Here is an 18,635-nt window from a genome sequence, read left to right as displayed (position 1 = left end):
TGCAGAGCTAAAAATTGCTTAGTGCCTGTGGATGTAAGCATATGCAGATCAACTACCTTCATGTAGGTTGAATTACCTAGTATTTTAAACCTTGCTCACTGAAGTTTTGCAAAGATCTTTGGGCGTTCCCTCTGAATTAATATTTAATTTGCAGCTTTCCTTGTTGATCTAAAAATTGCAAAATAATTTAAAATCTGCACTAATATAGATTTTTGGCTACTTGAGGGCAGCACAACCAACCGAAAACAACAGTGACATATTGCCACCATACCAACATGTTGCTGTCACTTATTTACACATCATGCAGCAATGGATTAACATTAGCATTTATCTGGAGTCGTGTTAGTGTCTATCTGATGAACATAGGTTCAATATTCACAAACTCGTGTGGGAAATATCTGGCTCTTCAGCTGCTAAATGCGTCGCTATATGTTCACCAGCTTGTTGCTGGGCAGCTAGTGCCCAGTCAGTTTATCACAGCTTTTGGCTGAAAGCAGCTGCAGATGAAAATGACGCTGTGGAAGCCATAACACTGAATCAAAACCGTAAAGTTGTGTTCTGTACAACTAAACAAAAGTCATATTATTTTATTTAGTTTTAGCCAGCGTGTAGATACTGGTATTTCGTTCAATGCCCATAACGTGTACCCAGTTTTGTTGCAATTTGTGATAGAAGTCTATTTATTATGAATAAATGTTATTCACTTCCTCAATAACTAATAAGCTGAATTAGTATTTTTCATTTGAAGATGTCAGGTAGAGATATTAAATGCAATCTCTTGACATTTACACCAAAACCATGTAGGCTTCTCTCATTTTAGCTGTGTTTTAAGATATGAAACCTGATATGTTTCCAATCTTCCCCAGCTGTCGCACTTGTGCGAGCAGGGTTATTGGATGTATTGAGGTCACTTCCTCTGAAAGCATTGTGGGCACTGAAGCAGTGCTCTAGTCAGTGGCCTGGACTGTGCAGCCTGGGGTAAAATGGACTCAGGACCACAGCAGCAGAGTGTCTCCCCAAAGTCCCAGGGGTCGGAGCAAACGGTTACTCTGTGCGCAGCCTATTTGCAGAAGCAAAAACCAAGAGTTTGTTCTGCTCTGTATGTTTAAGGAATCAGTCTTGCTGTAAAGACAAAACTATCGCCCACCAGCAGACCTCAAAATCCAAATAACAGTTGTGGATACATGTGAGTAGTTAGATAATGTTGTCATCTTCCCTGTCTGTACATATATTTCAGAAGTTTCTGTTATTAAGTTATAGCCCACTTGACCTCTGGTGAACTCCAGTTGACTGCATGCTGTGCCACGCCCGAGGTACCACTTGGCTTTTACTCTGGACTTTCCACTTCTCCAGAACCACATTCTGCCACTGTCCACTCCACTTAAGCAACACTGCCTGTGGTGTTTAAAGGGCCATACCAGTGATTTAGCATGTTTTGACCTATCAACTACAACTTATGGAAACTTTACTACTGACATTTAAGAGTTTCAGATCACGTTTCAGTTCACTGTTATGGTTTTATGGCCCACAACGTTACTATTTTCACACTAACTGCTCATTTTTATACTCAGCAGGCAGCTGTACTCTACAGGGAGACACCCTTTATTCTTAGAGCCTTAGACCTAACGTGTTTGGGGATGGATTTATGTAGTAAATTGGTTAAAACATATAAAGTCCCTGCTGTGGTTCCTTTAGAGTTACAATCCATTTAACTATATGTCAAACAGGGACATAGCTATCACTGAGGTCATATCCTCTACACTATTTCTAGGATTTTTTTTATTTAATTTTTTTGGAGGATTTGGGAATAAGATTTGTTTTTAATACAGTGTACTTTATATCTGGTGTCTGAGGGAGGCGGTGTGTTGTGAGACATGGACTTAATACATTTGCATTTACCCCAGATTATTTATAATGCAAAAAGAAGTTAAAATCTACACAAAAATCTACATTATGACGACAAAATTATTGTTTTAGTTATTTCACATTGTTCTCTTCACAGACTACCTCAGGTTTAACTACAGGAGAATGTTTCCCATTTTTCTCCGCCCCCCCCCCCCTAGAGATTATGTTAAATATAGGACAAAAAAATCTGCTGTCACTTTTCCTTTCAAGCCATTACAATCAAGTTGGAGCTGTGTATCTGAGCTCCCATTTGAAAGAAAAACACCTTGTGTTCCTTCACATGCACCTGACTCAGCTCCAGTCAGCAGAGGAGATCAGATCCACTTCACACCTACAGTGCATCCTCCCCCAAGTTCTTGTGCTCTAGTTACATAAAACTCATTTCATGTGAGAACTCCCAACTGATCTACATTATGCACTGTAAATCAGAGACAACACACTTGGCAAACTTTGCTTCACATCAGCCAAATATTCCTCCGTATATTACAATATTCATTCTCACTTATTGTATTTACGCCTCAAAAATACCACCCCACCGTCTCCTGAGAGTAGGCCTCTCAGAGAGAAGAAATAACATTTTCACATCACAGGATTTCTTTGGTTTCCTGTTGTTGTTTATCACTGCTGGATAGACTGAGGGAGCGGCTGCCTCTCTGCCTTTTCTTCTCACAATCCCGTCTGGTTTGTCTTGTAAATCCAACTGATGTAAACAAATTTCTCTCTACTCTAAGGTCTGTTTTCTCTAATATATCTAAAACTCATCTCTAATGTAATTTTCATGAAGATGCAGCATTTGATGCAAGAAAATTTGACTTGATTCGAGAAATAACATGAAACATTCCAACCCCAAAAGTAGTTTTTCACTTGATTTAAGAAAAATACTGAATGTAGCAAAGACATTATTAGTTTGAATTAAAAGGTCCCCAGCCTTTATTCCATAAAGAAATATTCGGTTGAAAATTACATTATTTCTTTAAAGAAAACAGGATTTTTTATTGTCTTTTATCAAGATTTCTGATGTTTACTGTATGTAAAATGGATCTTACAGTGGTGGTGTGTGTGTTTTGTTTTGTGTCTGAGTGTGTGTGCAGTTTTCTTGGCAGATGTGTGCTCTGCGTGGCAGCTGAAGGAGCTGTCAGAACGACTTGACTTACGCTGCCTTGTGTCACTTTGTGTGGGCTGGTAATTTACTACAAATGATATTGCATTCTCTCTGTTGACAGCCTACCAGCGCTGTCAACTGGCAAAGCCAGAAAAGTCGTTTGTCAACTTCCTGCCCCTTCTAATCCCCAAACCGCTCAGCATCTTTGTGCAATCGCTGCCATACCTTGCAGCCTCAAAGGTCAAGGGCACGACGGCACCTGCTAAATCTTTAATAAGTCAAAGATAGAGTCAGCCCCATCAGGAGTTCAGCAGTTCATAGCAGAGCAGCAGTGTGTCAGGAAGATCCTCTGAAAGCTTCTGCAGTCAGTTATTCCCCTGTTTTCTTTTGCAATAATGACACCTTCTGACAGCCCAGCTGTTGTGTCGATTTCTTACCCACAGAAAAGACGTGTGAGGTGATGCAATCATGATGTAAGTGTGGATTTCTCAGGAGGAATATGTTGCACTTGAACAGGTACCACGTTGCTCTCTCAAGAAATATAAAATGCACACTTTGGTGTCAGAGTTTGTGTCTTTATCTGTGACGAGTGTAAGAGCTAAAGGTTACAATACGAACCCACTGCAACCACCAACGCTAATGTCGTTTACTGCTAGACGGATCCTTCCAAATCAAGGACAGAGACATCTGAACATCCTACTCATTGCTGTCATACAAATATCATAACCCTGGTAAATACTAGGCAACAGGAAGTCCTCTAAAAGACTGTGAAGTCATGATTTCATTTTGTTTTTTTAAATAATTCAGAATGAGGCATCTACTCCTGCACCTGCAGACTGAAGCTATGAGATAGGATTCACGCTCCATGTGCTATTAAAGGCTTTAAAGTGTTTACTGTCTAGAAATGAGAATATTCAGCACTGGCAGTATTAAGCAAGGTAACTTCATTGCATAACTGAAATGCTGTGTGACAGTAAATTCAGGTAGTATGATTGAAGTGGTGATTAACTGAGCCCAAAGCACTCTGCTTTTTGTTTTAAACAAGGTGGCAGAGAAATAAGACAAGCTCATCAAACTGGCAGATGAATTGAACGATAGAGTGAACCGACAGGACGAATTACTTCTGTAATGTTTGTGGATTCACGTTTGCCTCTTCCTCTTTGTGTCAGTAGTAATTACGCAGGCACCTATGGGAGAGGCAGGGAGGGAGATGAAAGAGTCGTGAAACCAGGACACGAACAAAGCCAGAAACAGAAAGAGGGGGCCAACGCTTGAAAACCACGCCATGACAGACAGCCTTTGGAGCTGTTTTATTCAGCTGCCAGGAGCTTTTTAGGATTCGTTTTATCTGCTCTGCCTTCCAACCCACCCACACACCCACCCCCTCTGGATGGTGCTCCAGATGATTTGTGTCCAGTTTGGCTTCACTCGAGCAAACACAGCCTCTAAAAGCAGACACACTCTGCCTCCTTCTCTGCAATCAGCCCGCCTGTCTTGTGTTGGATAGCTGTTAAACCTCTTTTCTGCCGGAGTGGGTTTGTTCGTATTTAAGTGAAAGGTCACTTCAGGTTGTACAATATGTAAAATATGTGTTTGCAATTTGATCTTTTTATCTGGATTCACATTTTCTTGGAGGGGGTCTCAAATGAAAACATTCTGTGACTGGTGAGAGCAGCAAATCATGCCTTGCCTTGCTAAATGGCATCCTCAGATGTAGTATTTAGTCATAAACCTAAGTATTGGGTGAAAATTGACCTGATGATGACGGGGAAAAGTGACCTGAGTGATTACAGGTTATCCTGGATGGGACATGAATGTGTGACCCAAATCAAGTTGTCAATAATTTCACTCAAACCGATAAATGTCAACCTGGCTGGTGGCGCTAAAGTCATCAGGATTCCTCCTCTTGGGACCACAAATGTCTGTACAACATTTCATGGCAATTCATGTCCTAGCTGTTGAGATATTTTAGTCTGGACCAAAGAGATGGACCGACAGACCAACCTTGCCATCCATAAAGCCGTGCCTCTAGCATGACTAAAAACTATAAAATAATGTATCCATTATGAGGGTTGGGGAGTTGGGGGGGGATCACAGCTCCATTCTTGAAAGACGCTGTCCTATATTGATCCTAATTGGACAGAAGCCTGTTCTGTCCTGGTACCTCCAAAAAATCAATAGCGGTCAAAGTCAGTGAATCCTTTGTGAGGTGATATTCAGTGTGTCAGCAGCTAACAAATGGGCAGATACTAGGGCCTGATTAGAAACTGGACTGCACGTTCTCATTCAACGATGGAATATATTTTTAGTAAAAGTAGCTATATCACAGTGTATAAATACTCTGTTACAAGTAAAAATCATGCTTTCAAACATTTACTTTTACTTAAAGGGACAGTAATGTGTAATACACACTCTCTCACAGACCATTCTCTAATATGTGAAATACCTACGTTTTTTCACAGCCACATGCACTAACATGCTCGTGCCACTGGACCGGCTACCAAAATGAAGAACAGAGATGCTCAGATTAAACAAATAGGGAGTGTGACTTCATTCTCTTCTTAGGACGCCATTACCCCACTATATCCTTACATAGCATGTATTGGTTTGCTTCTATATTAATGTACTGCATGTCGAGTACAGTCCCTTTTAAGCATTAGTGTCAAAATATACTTACTGTAAAATACCGAAAGTAAAAGTACTCATTATGTACGATGGCCCATTTTAGAATAATATTAGTAGATTATTGGATTATAATTATTGATGCATTAATGTGTACATCACTTTAATTTTGCTGTTGGTTAAAGCGAAGCTCATTTTAGTTACTTCATATACTACTCGGTAGCTAATATATTTATTGGGTGTATTTTGTATTAATAATCTGAATCAGCAAAGTAACTTCTAACTAAATACTGTATGTCAAACAAATGTGGAGTAAAAAGTATATTTGTCTATGGCCGGTTAGCTCAGTTGGTAGAGCGGGTGCACGTATGCCGAGGTTTATTCCTCGATGCAGAAGGTCCAGGGTTCGTCCAGGTTTTCCTGCATGTCTTCCCCCCTCTCTCTCCCCTTTCATATCTCAGCTTTCCTATCCAATAAATCCAAAAATAAATAAAAAAAGTATTTTTGTTTTGTAGTGGAGTAGAAGTATAAATATGAGAACATGGAAATACAGAAGGTACAAGTACCTTTTAATTCCAATTAAGTACAGTACTTGAGTAAATGCCCTCAGTTACTTTCCATCACTGTTCTTAATATGTTGTCAGTGTGTGATTCAATATTTGGGAATTTTTATAGCTTGTATTCATGCTGCTGATGCACCAACACAGTACAATCACTCCAAACATTTCTGTTGTATATAAAACTCTCTATATGAGGTATATAACCTGATAACATGACATCCTTTTAAAGCCCCTGCAGGGATAAACACAGTTCAATCAAATTCAATGCACGCCACATCTGGGCTCTCAAAAATCCTTTTAGGGATGGATGAAAGTCCCCATCGCTGGCACTCGTCTCCTGTTTTCTTCATCAGACCCAAATTAGTGGCATTACACTCAGAGAGCCATCTCATAAATGGATTTCTTGTTGTGTGTGAAGCCTCATAAGGGGAATCTGTGCACCATGTGGCCATCTGTCTTCATACTTCCAGCCTCCTGAGCCACTTTCCCAGAAATCAACACCCTGTGGTCTGAATCACCTTAGCATCCTGCCTCCCCCCCCCCCCCCTATTGAGATCTGTAAGCACTGTCTACTGTTTTCCCCTATGAGCTGTGCTCTGTCATTACATTCTGCAAAGAACATTACAGATAATGCAGTCCCTTAGAGCTTTTCCCATGCTGTACATTATCTCAACTAAAGGACATATAGCAACATGAGTGGGAAATTCATGCACTTTCTTTCATGGCTGGGAGATGTGATCAGTGGTAGCCCACAGATTACTGACATCACATCCATTTTGTTTATAATATTTCAAAGACCAGTGCATCTGTACCATCTTTTAGCTCCGTCTTAGGTCAGCATCCTTTTTATGACAGCTCCATGCATTATAAAGTCTGGAAAGCCTTATAAAAGGCTGGAGATGTGGGTGGCAGATGTCCAGCAGGTGACTGAGGCTGTGGAAAGCTGATGCTTCTCTCCTTTCAAGAGTTCTGCACTGAAGCCTTTCACTCATTTCTATTGTTCAAACCGTTTTATTTCATCAATCAATCAATCAATCAATCTAACCAATTCATAAGCCCAAATTAGTGCAAAAAAAGTAGAGCCCAACTAATAAGTGATTGTTAAAGGAGTAGTTAGATATTTTAGGAAATACACTTTCTTGCTGATAGGTAGATGAGAATATACCACTAAATATGTAGCCAGCAGCCAGTTAGCTTTGGCATAAAAACTGGAAACAGGAAAACAGCTAGCTTGACTCTGTCCATATTAACAAAATCAACCTACCAGCACCTCTAAAGCTTACTAATTAGGTATACATCTCTAAACTACACCATTCCCTTCATATTCATATCTATATATCTTTATTCAGTGATACAGTTCTAAAGACAAAATACATTCTGTGACAAAATATGAGCTAGCAGAGTCCACTGCACCGCACTAGTGATGAAGCTGGACTTCATTAGATGTTTTAATTTTCAATCATGAATATTTATTAATACTGATATTATGATATTATCACTCTCAGCACCTGGGCACATTTCTCTCCCATCTGCTGGCTGCCTGGGAGGACAATGACTGGGCTCACGCGCCAGTGAAGTCACCGGCCAAATTGGCCCACTCCATTTGGAGCCACAGACCAAGTTGGCCTCCCTGTGGAGTGGCGCTTGGATATTTAGTGTGCCCACTATTCTGCTGCTAATTGTGTGGCAGCAAAGGCCGCCCTGGCAAATGAGTCCCTCCATCACTCCATTGTGTTTTCCTGTTTTGTTAGTGACAGCGCCAGCCTGGTGAGACATGGCTGGGTCATGCAAAAGCATATTTGGGCTGCATGACTTTTGCTGCTCTTTGTTGTTGTTTTTGGCTTGGTTATATGTCACTTTGACACATTTAACATTCAGTGCAGCATCTGGTAATTAGACAAATTTATTTGTACAAAATGTATTATTAATTACATTACATTAACACTATATTTTGAATAATTTTCAGTTTGTAAAAAACACCTGGATCTGCCCCTGGACACTTTGACTAACTATTGTGTGTCCTCTAGAGGGCACTGTTGTATCAGGCTACATCCCACTGTAAGAGCTGAAGGAGGAGGGAAGTGGCAGGGCTGTCTAACACCCTATCCATGTTTGTGTTCTCACTTTGTAAGACAATGGCACTATATTTTTATCCAATCTAACCTCTACCTGAAGAAAGAAACGGATTCAGGGCTCTTTCCCTCCTGCAGCATATTAAAACTGAATCCCATTATAGAAAAACAGATAACACTCCCACAATTTAATACCACCATTGACCAGAACAGGAAATATGGTACATGTTGACAGCAGGATATATATAATTTTAGAGTGGAATAAGAGTCCATTAATCGATACCATGCGTGATTCTGAATGATAGCCGCTCTGCTAATACAACTGACAAGCTCATTTGAATTACAGCTGAATTATGAAATGTTGATCCCAATGAGAACAATAGGTCTGATCTCAGTCCAGGAAACATAGCAGTTTTATGAGCATATGTAATTAGTTAGAGGTTACATATGATGTCTATGATTTGGAGACAGAGAATAGAAATATTCAGATAATGCATAATGTGCTGCATAATTTCCTTGACCTTGCCCTGATTTTATTGCATCGCTCCCCCTTAAAAATCTTTGATTGGCCTGACCCTCACATATCACTTCCATTCTCTTTACTACCAGTTAAACCCACTCGCTCCTCAGGTATTTGAATATGGATGCCATCTTTCACTGTGTCATTGGCCTCCTTCTCCCCTCCCGTCCTTCATTACAAATGATCTCTCAGCACTAATGAGTACATGTCTAAAAATACCCTCCTCGTCCAGAGAGCTGGATGTGTTGTGGTGCGCATTGGGCTTTAACAGATGTTAATGGTTATGGAACATCAGAGTGGTGTAATGAATGGACGCACGGCTACTCCGACTTCATTTTGAGAGAATATTTTAATATTCAACATGCATCCGCACCCACCCACTGAAATTCTGCAGCCATAAATTCAGTTTAAGCGCCCCCTACACCCCTTCTGGCTACCTTTTTAACATACCGGTGGTGTTCTCTGTTGCCATGGCAACACCGCATGACCTTTTCTGGGAGGTCGAACTCATGTCAGTGTGTTGCTTGGAAGATTTCATTCCAGCTCTCCACCCATTGATGGTCTTTGCAGTTGGAAACATTCTCTGGTTTGACAAATGAGGGAAATGTTCCAACTGGACTTGTGGTCAGAGTGAAAGAAAATGTAAGGTGATGGATGGAGCCATGACCAACCTTGTCTAATTAACTGACAGCGTCCCCTCATTGCCTGCATGAAGTTCCAATGACTCAATTCATAGACAAATGTGTGGTAATGGCCATATTTGCTTTTGCCGACCTTCTCAACAAGGGGAATAAAGAAGCATACTTGAATAAAGTTTAAATTCACTTGAGATATAGATTGTCAGTTAATGTGGCAGAGGTGACAACCCATTTTCAATAACAAACCAATACTGGCGGCTAGTATTTATTCAGTAGCTTAAAGGGATGGTTCGGAGTAATTTCACCCTAGGGTCCTTTGCACCATGACCTCGAGCCAAACCCCTCCCCCCCAGAAGCTTTTTTCCCTTGGTCTAACATTGGGCAAGTTAGCGCTATCAGCCGAATGGCTTACTGCAGGCGCTAATGGATCCAAAGGTGTATCTCGTAAATTACCCCACTAATAATGCCCAGAATGGTACCAAACTTCTACAGTAGTACAAATAGGTTCTGTACTCATAAAACCAGGCATTGGAAAGTTTGTAAGTACACCAGGAGTTTATTTAAATTACACTTGCCTGATGGCTTTGGTCTCTACGAGCAGCCGGCGATGAGATGGCAGTAAGACGAGTGCTTAGGGACCGTCTGCAAACTACAACACTGAAAAGACATATAACAAAAATATTTATTAATTTAATGATTAAATAAGGTAGTGTCTCCAAGCTTACCTCAATTATAAGTTGTCTCCTGCTAGTTGTACTACAGCACTAAAAAATAAGTTAAATTAATAAATATTTTTGTTATATCTCTTTTCAGTGTTGTAGTTTGTAGATGGTCCCTAAGGACTCGTCTTACTGTCGTCTCACCGCTGGTCAACTCAACTTCAAATGCTTATCAATTAAAGAAAAAGTTAAACATTCTAGAAAATATTCTTCTTGCGTCAAAGTGTTACTGTCATTCTCCATAGTTTGCAAACTACCTAGCTACATCCATGAAAAACAGCAACAAAAAATGAGTCACAAAACTGGTGACAAGAGTGGATGAGACATAGCTGTGTTGTAAGCCAACTTAAACATGCGTTCTTAAACTCCAACATTTTAACTGCTGCTAGCAACAGTTACAAGCCCTTCCATGGTGACTGTAAATGACATTGTTAGGATGGATATGTCACTAACATGAACACACTTCGGGCTGAGTAAGTGAAATGAAACAAAATAGCAATTAATTCTAATTATCAGGCTAACTAATTGTGTACATAATGCACAGACATGAGAGTGATCAAAATAGATTGCCCTTTTCCGCCAAAGAGAAAAGGCAAATGAACAAGATTGGAGCCATCAACAAAAACTGCTTTTGAAACTAGTTTGTCTGAGTCAGGCTCAGTTGATGAGTGTCTCAACTTTCCACAGACAGACAGCAATAATGCCACTTTACAAGTTCTGGTCATTATGCACGATGAGTATGTGGTGGTGTGGGGAAAATTGCTCTGGATGATTTCATAGGTCTATGAGTTCATTATGATCACATCACAAGTGCCAACCCAGCAAAATGTTTGCAGCATGAGAGTCAGCTGTAAGCGGGACCCCACACCCTTTCTTCCCTTCGTGAGAAACCGAGAGGAGACGTGGAGAGCAGACCTCCCCCTGTTCCTGCCCAAGGGTTCGAGTCTAATTCAGACAAGATGTTGGATGTTCACCAGCCTCCTTTTCTCATTTGTGGTGCAGATCTAGATGAAAAGGTGGCGAGTGGCAGAAGCAGACCTCTCTGGAGGGGTTTCGTTAGATATTACAATCTAAGCTTCCTCCAAGGCCAGGTTCAAAGATGTCTCCTATTTGCACCTTATTTCGTAGCCAGGAAGGTCATCGTCCCATGCAGAGGCCATCTGGTTCACATGGAGGTCTTGTTTAGGAATGGCCTTTGTAGCACGCGATGCAACACAGCTCACGCAGCCCCTTAAACAAGAGGGACTGTGAGAAAGGAAGCGAAGGAAAGATTTGTTTTCTCTTATAGAAAGTAACATCAACGTTAGCGTTGTAACCAAAATCACAGCTTGATTTCTCTCAGCTTAGTGAGTTCAGGTTTGCAGACTGCAACATGTGACGATCTCATGAGTTTCCAGTTCCCGGCTATCAGTGAGTGTGTTGTCTTTGTACAGTCTTGCTGAGCATGATAATGCCAGCGTAACCTCCCCTTCTGTCCCCATAGTCTGCTTTGTGTCCTTCACAGTCGGTAATCAGATACAGTGGACTGATTGTGGAACAAACGACCCAGGGCAGTCCAGCTGCACAGGAGTACAGTTTCAACCCTGAAATGATGATGTCACCGCTCCCATGTGACAGGGCTCAGTTTCACTGTCAGATCAATTATTCACAGCGTTTAATTGGATCAGCTGAATCCAGATCGCTCCGGGGATCCATTTCCAGTAACAGCAGCTGCAAATATACCCTGAGCCAGCACACAAGACAGAAGGCTCCAGATCAATATTCACAGACTACAGCACACCTCACTGACTTTATAAAAACTACCCCAAGTGACATGCAAGTTTTGCTTCACTGGAAGCAAATAATCCATATGTGAAAAGATATGTTTCCTTTTAAGATTTTTCATGGCTGCTCCACACTGTAACAAACTGTAAGAGCAGGAATGGAGGTGATGACCTCAGAGCATTGGGTGAAGGCCAGTATGTGATGATGCTGCGTTCATTAATCACATAGTTTTGTACAGTGGCGTTCACAGCCTCTTAGTCATCAGATATTCCCCTGGCCTCTGCTCAGCTCTCGCCTCCAACTCATCAAGTCAAAGGTGGCCTCCCAGTCAAAGGTGGCCTTTGTGCGGGTGAGGGGGCGACCGAGACAGTCCTACACCCCCCCATTAGTAGTGGGTTTCAGGATACAGAGTATAGTGTAGCCTTCCATTCATGAGGCGGGGATCAAAACACAAGGCCTATATCTCTGAGGAAAAGGAGAAAGAGCAGCCCATTCATCTTTGGTCTGAGGATGGTATAGTCTCACATGGGAAGGTCTCAGGAAAGTTGCTTTTCCAGTTAAACACAGTCATCCCTGTTTTCACATGAAACCCACAGTTCTTATATTGTCCTTTAACCCACCTTGCAAACCATTTATTCAACATTTGTTCCATTTATTCTATACCTGACTCAATCTTATCAATACGTATACTCTAATGGAGGCAGAAAGCTGTTACGTAATCCAATATACACACCACTGAATGGTCATGTTAGTCATTGACAGCATATAAGTTGCTAATTGAAGAGATGTGTAAGGCCCCAGGTACACATGATCATGAAATTACCCTGAAGGCATGAATACGTCTCTTTCATTCCCTCCATGTATGCACTCTTATGCCACCTATAAAGGCAGAACTCACAAAGTCCTAAGTGTCTTTTGACAGGTTTTCAGACATGTTCTTGAGTAAAAAGGTAAAAAATTAGCCTAGCTGTGCCTCCATTCATGTCATGACCTTTGACCTGAGAACATTGCCTTCATTGACTGTCATAGACTCACCATCAGCTCGCACCTCACTGCTCAGCCTCAGGCATCTACAGAAATAGTCTCACGAAAGCTTTTTGCACTCATTGACCTTTCAAACACTAGCAGCAAATGTTTGTAGAAGCTTGTTGTAAACCTCTTTTCAAGTACACATTTTTATAACAACAAATCTAGGGGGGTTGAGAGGTTCCTTGAAACATTAGCATTGTTCCAAAAGGGAGCTAAACATGATTAGAAATCAGTTAGATTTCTGCATGGATCAGACCGAGCACAGAGTGCGCTAATCAATGTTTCCCAGAGTCTAATTCTATTAATCACATGTGCTGAGAGGCTGCATCAGTATGTACGACCAGCAGCTCCATAGGACACAGTGACCCTGTGACTGGTGACCTTTTTTGTGTTTCTCTTCAACCTGAGGGGACATGCTGTGGAGACTCAGCTAATCGGCTTTGTTCACAACTCAACTGCAGCTCTAATAAGCCTATTGATCTGGATACGCATTGATCCAGTGTTCAGGTTGGAGCCGGGCTGCAGGTGTTGTGGGTAAATGGTGAGGGGAGACTGGTTTGGATTTGCCATTTAACAATCAGACCTTTACTTTTTCTTCGAGTTGGTATTTAGGTTATTTCTATGAGGATTAGCTTAGCTTTAGTCTTAGCCTAAGCTTGGAATGAGAAAACATGGGCTCAATAGGCCATACAATTCTTAACATTGCCTTTATATATTAGGCCTTGTATCCGTGTCATTGTGCCTGTCTCTCTGTATGCAAGTGAGGACATCCCAGTGATAAATTGTGCATGGTTTTCACATTATGGAATATGCTGAGGATGGTAGGCATGGGACAGTTTACATATTCAATATATGTATGAAAGGGGCATTATATTAGGTCAGCAGAGACACCCCTGTGATGTTTACTGGCTGGCTCCACAATAATAAAGTGACGTGTGAAATACTGTGTTCTTTAGAAGCTGCTGTTTCATTCATGTTATGAATTATGTGATTCAATTTTGCGCTTGACTTGCCACAGTATGCAGTATAATGTTTAGTAAGTCACATGGGACACCATGTATGAAATGGTGGGCTCGTGCTGGTGTTTCAAAATTGCAGCGTGAACATTTTCCTGGTTTCATATCCTGGTTTGCTTAGATTTTTAGCTACGCTAAGTAGTGTGGCTCTAGTGATGGACATCTTCGTTAGATTGTCGGTTGCTGTCCACCACTTTGGTCCAGAGTGGAATATCTCAAAAACTATTGGAGGGTTGCCATGAAATTTGACATTTATGGTCCCCAGGGGATGAATCCTACTGACTTTGGTAAACCACTGAATTTTTACCTAAAGCCATCATGAGGCTGACATTTGTGGTTTTGAGTGAAATGTCTGGATGGATTGCCATGAAATGTGGTCCAGAAATTCATGTCCCTGTCAGGAGGAATTGTAATAACTTTAAGGCCCATTTAACTTTCCATATAGTGTCATCACCAGGTCAAAAGTGTTAGGTACTCAACTATATCTTGTTTTCATTTGCTAATTAGCTAATGTTAGCATGCTTACTTGCTCAACTAAAACAGTCAACATGGTAAACATTACACCTGCTAAACATCAGCATGTTAGCATTGTCACTAGCCGTGTTTCCATTCAATTGCAAAGCAATTTTTAAGCAAACTTTTAAAATGTTGCAAAAAGAAATGTGACTTATGTGCGTTTCCATCAACTGATTTGAAGCAGATAAACTAGGCTACTTTGTAGTTTTGTCAGAAGCTGCCTACGCATGGCTGCAATCCACCAATAAACAAGAGTAGAAGAAGTAGAAGTTGCTAACTGGAAACAAAACAAGTGGCCTTGGCCATCTAACCCTACAGAAAGAACATTTAATAGATCTTCCAGAATTAGGTTCAATTGGGAAAGTTGTAATTGTTCTTTCATGTCAGCTATTCTTGGCCATGTTTTATGTCCGGAGTCAAAGACACATTATGGGAATATCCAAGAAGTAGCTGACAGCAGGAACAGCTAATCAGAAATGTGAAATGTTAAATGTTCACTACGTTATAACTTTTTTGGCAAATGGGCCAAAATGTGCATAATAACACAGCTATTGTGAGTATGTAAGCATGCTGACATAATAGCATTGGCTGTAGACTCTTAGACTTATTGTTCAGAAAACAAAAAATAGAGACCACATGGTCCCTTGATGTGTGCTTAGAGAGTTGGTGAACTCATGACTAATGTTAAACATGACAAAATGTGCTGCCTATTTTAGACCACTTACATTAACATTCTCTGCTGTGCCCTGACAAGTCTATTTCAAAGCATCCTGCCAGAAAGGGCTCTGGGACTGGGCTGCTGTCAGCGTTGCACACACATATTCTGGGAGAATCCTCAAAAACAGAATGACTCAGAGGCTGATTGGTCAGGGAAATGAATTTCCTCTGAAAATCACTTCAACAGAACCACACCTTGTTTACTCATGGCAGCACTCCCCTCTCCTGAGCGGCATTCAGAGGGAAAATGATTGCTGCCTCACATACAGTAACTCAGTCATCATCATAGCTCTGATGTTAACAGCACTTCCCCAGACAAAAAAAAAGGCACTCAACTCTTTCGTAACAAACATGACCTGACAGGAGTAGCGGCTGAGATAAGAGAGCAAGGGTAGTCAGAGCTGACATTGGGTTAAATACATTTGAGTTGCAGAAGTGAATTAGGGCAAAAAGGGAGCTCAAATGGAACAGACAAGCCTCGGTTCCTCCAGGGCGATTATAAAACTAGCCTTTACAGTGAAATGATTCTCCATTCTGATGTTTTCATGAAACATTTCTATTTCTGGACTATCCTCCCCTCACCCTCGCTAACCAAGCACACAAACATCAGAACATAGCACATTGGACATCACTCCGAGGGTTATTGTGGATGGCAGATGTAGTCAGCCAAACATGCAAATAGTGCAGTGTGTTCCTCTGGTAAGGGGGCATGCACATTCACATATGAACATGCATGCATGCACAAAGTGAAAGTACGAAAGAGTAGAGGCACTTTCTGAATCAGTGAGGTCGAGAGAAACAGATTTTATTGTGCAAAAGCAAATGCTTTTGATATTTAGTGTATTCCTGGTACACGTACACGCCCTGGCATACAGTACAATATTTTCCCTGGAGTTTACATAAAAGACTGTAATCAGGGTTGAGTAACATTTGCATTGCGTAATTCTTCTTTGTTTTCTCCAGGACCTGTGTGGAAACTACTAAACAAAAAGTCATACAACAGCTATGTCTAATTCCCACTCCCATCTCCCACAACATACAACAAATCCCACCCCCTCATGCTGATGCACACACTCTTTTGGCCCTGTGGCAACAAATACTTCATGTTCGCCTTACAGAGTGAGCTCACCAGTCTGTGTGTGTATGTGTTGCAAATATTCTCAGCTCCCACAGCCAAGTCTGCCCTGCACCCGTCAGACGGCAAAACGCTTGCATGTGTAATTTTGGCCCGGAGGGTTGACGAACGAAAAGTAACAGTTGGTGTGCATGTGTGCGTCATCTACTTGTGCCAACATGTTTTCTGCTTCTCTTATTTGTGGATGTGTGTGAGCCTGGAATGCTTTGTGTTTCTGGATGGCGAGTCTCCGAGTGCTCTCTAGCTGCCGCTTCTGAGCAGGGTCAGAGGTCACGGGGCATATTGTCCCAATATGGAAACCGGTCTTCCAGCTCTGCAGCACAAAGGATGGCCACACTGAGCTCTTTGTCATGGCTGCCAAAAACCCAAGTCAGGTCAACAACATTGCCTCGAACCAATTATCGAAGGATTTTTCTTTTGTTTTCCAAATACACACATTAATCGCATGCATTTTTAAACACTGATTGCAGTAAAAACATTTAAAAAATGCTCTGAATGTTTTAGTCTTTTGTCTGTCTGTTTAAAATATCATCAGAACCATCTGGCTCAGCTCCAGCTGTTATGAGTGGATAGAGAGGAAGAGATGGAGTTGCTAGGAAGAAGGGGGTGGGGGGGTTCTGTTGCTTAAAATGATGGAAATGGAGGGAGAGCCACAGAGGAGGAGGGGGATCTGCTGTAAAATCCTGTTATGCAACCCCTTTTCTGTAGCTAGCGTATTGCATCTGTTAAAAATGGAGGACGAAAACAGCTTTGCAATTAGCGCTCGGTGTCCTGAGGGTCCTGGTCTCCCCCAATCACATCGCTCTGTCCTGCTCTCCCCAGCGTGCGTGTTGCTAAGCAGATGATGTGACTCAGGAACACACACTGCTATTCTTATAGTGTCAGCGTGGAGCAGACACAGTGATAGCAATGCTCTGACTGCCTGCATGCGCTTACTGGAACAGACCAGTCTTGCAAATTAAACCAAGCTGGGTTGTTGTTTTCTCTGCCTCGACTGCTCCCATAAGGGCTGGGAGAGTCTGAGATTTTGACGAAGCTTTAAGCATATTTTTTCTTATATTTTGGGCACATTCAAGGTTTACAGCAACTTAGGGTGTGGTCTCCATACACGGGTGCTTCCTCTGTGGTTAGTGGGGTGTTTATGGGTCTGGCCTTGTTTCCTGGCTGTTTCAGATAAGGGCCACCCACTAAGGCCTCATCGCTCCAAATCCGTCAGCAGTTAATAATCCCTGGGGAGGCTCCAACATTCTTATAGTTGAGCAGTGATGTAATTACTCAGCATTTATCAAAGTCTCCAGTTACATGATCGCTAAGAGAACCATAAACAGTAATATATAATAGCAGAGTAGTGTTTCCTTTTGCTGGATGCCTTGTAAACATGCCATCTTATATACTGTTTTTTATAAATACAACTTGGAAGTATGCGTCCTCTTAGGACATGCAGTTAGGAGGGGCAAAAATATGTCAGCTTCAGACAACCTAGCTCAGGCAAGGCCTTTCATCTTCATTGTTCCACTAATTGTTATAGAGTTCTTTTCAGAGGTTAATCTGAGCTGAAACTAGGCGGGTGTGTAATCAGAGCCTAAAAAGATTGGATGTTGAGGTTGTTAAATTAGGTCAGGCAGCACTAAAATGATGCCTCGCAGAAGCACTCAAGAGAAGGAAAATGCTCAATCTGCTGGTTGTATAAAAAGAAAGAGGACGCAGAGGCTGTATTTCATTGTTCCACATGGCCACGGCTAATGGTTTCCATCCCTAGTGTGAATGGAAGGTTTTTGTGCGAGAGTGTGATGCATTATTTAAGAGTAAACACGGTGGAGACAGAGAGGCCCAGTAGTGGTGGGGTAGTATTGATTGTGACAGGCCAGAGGAGACATGCACACCTCTCTTAAGTGTCTGGGGCTTCTCACAATGCCCCCACAAATCAACTTTTATTGCTCCGGCTTTGGAGTCTCCACAGTCAGCAGCCTATCAGGCAAAGCAGCTTAGCGGAGATAGCCTGCGGCAGTCCCACATTGGGCCTTAACGCTATCAATCGATCATTCATCACTAGTCCCTAAGAAACAAAAACAAGCAGCCAAAAGACAACCAGGGGAGGGAGGCGGCTGAACTGGACTGTGTCACACAGCTCTTGGCTGGGTGGAAAAACCCTGTCAGGTTTTATTTGGGAACAGTCCACGTCCTGTTCTGTGCAGCACAAATTGAAACATTTGAGGAGAAGAGGGAGAAGAAAAGTAATGAGAAAAACTTTCTGAAAGAGGTCGAATGAAATGTGGCCCCCCCGGTGCCCCCCTCTCCTCCCTCCTCCAGCCCTCCTGCA

Source organism: Sander vitreus, chromosome 17 (genome assembly GCF_031162955.1).
Source record: "Sander vitreus isolate 19-12246 chromosome 17, sanVit1, whole genome shotgun sequence".
In the NCBI taxonomy this organism is placed as follows: domain Eukaryota; kingdom Metazoa; phylum Chordata; class Actinopteri; order Perciformes; family Percidae; genus Sander; species Sander vitreus.
Note: the sequence above shows the minus strand (reverse complement) of the source record.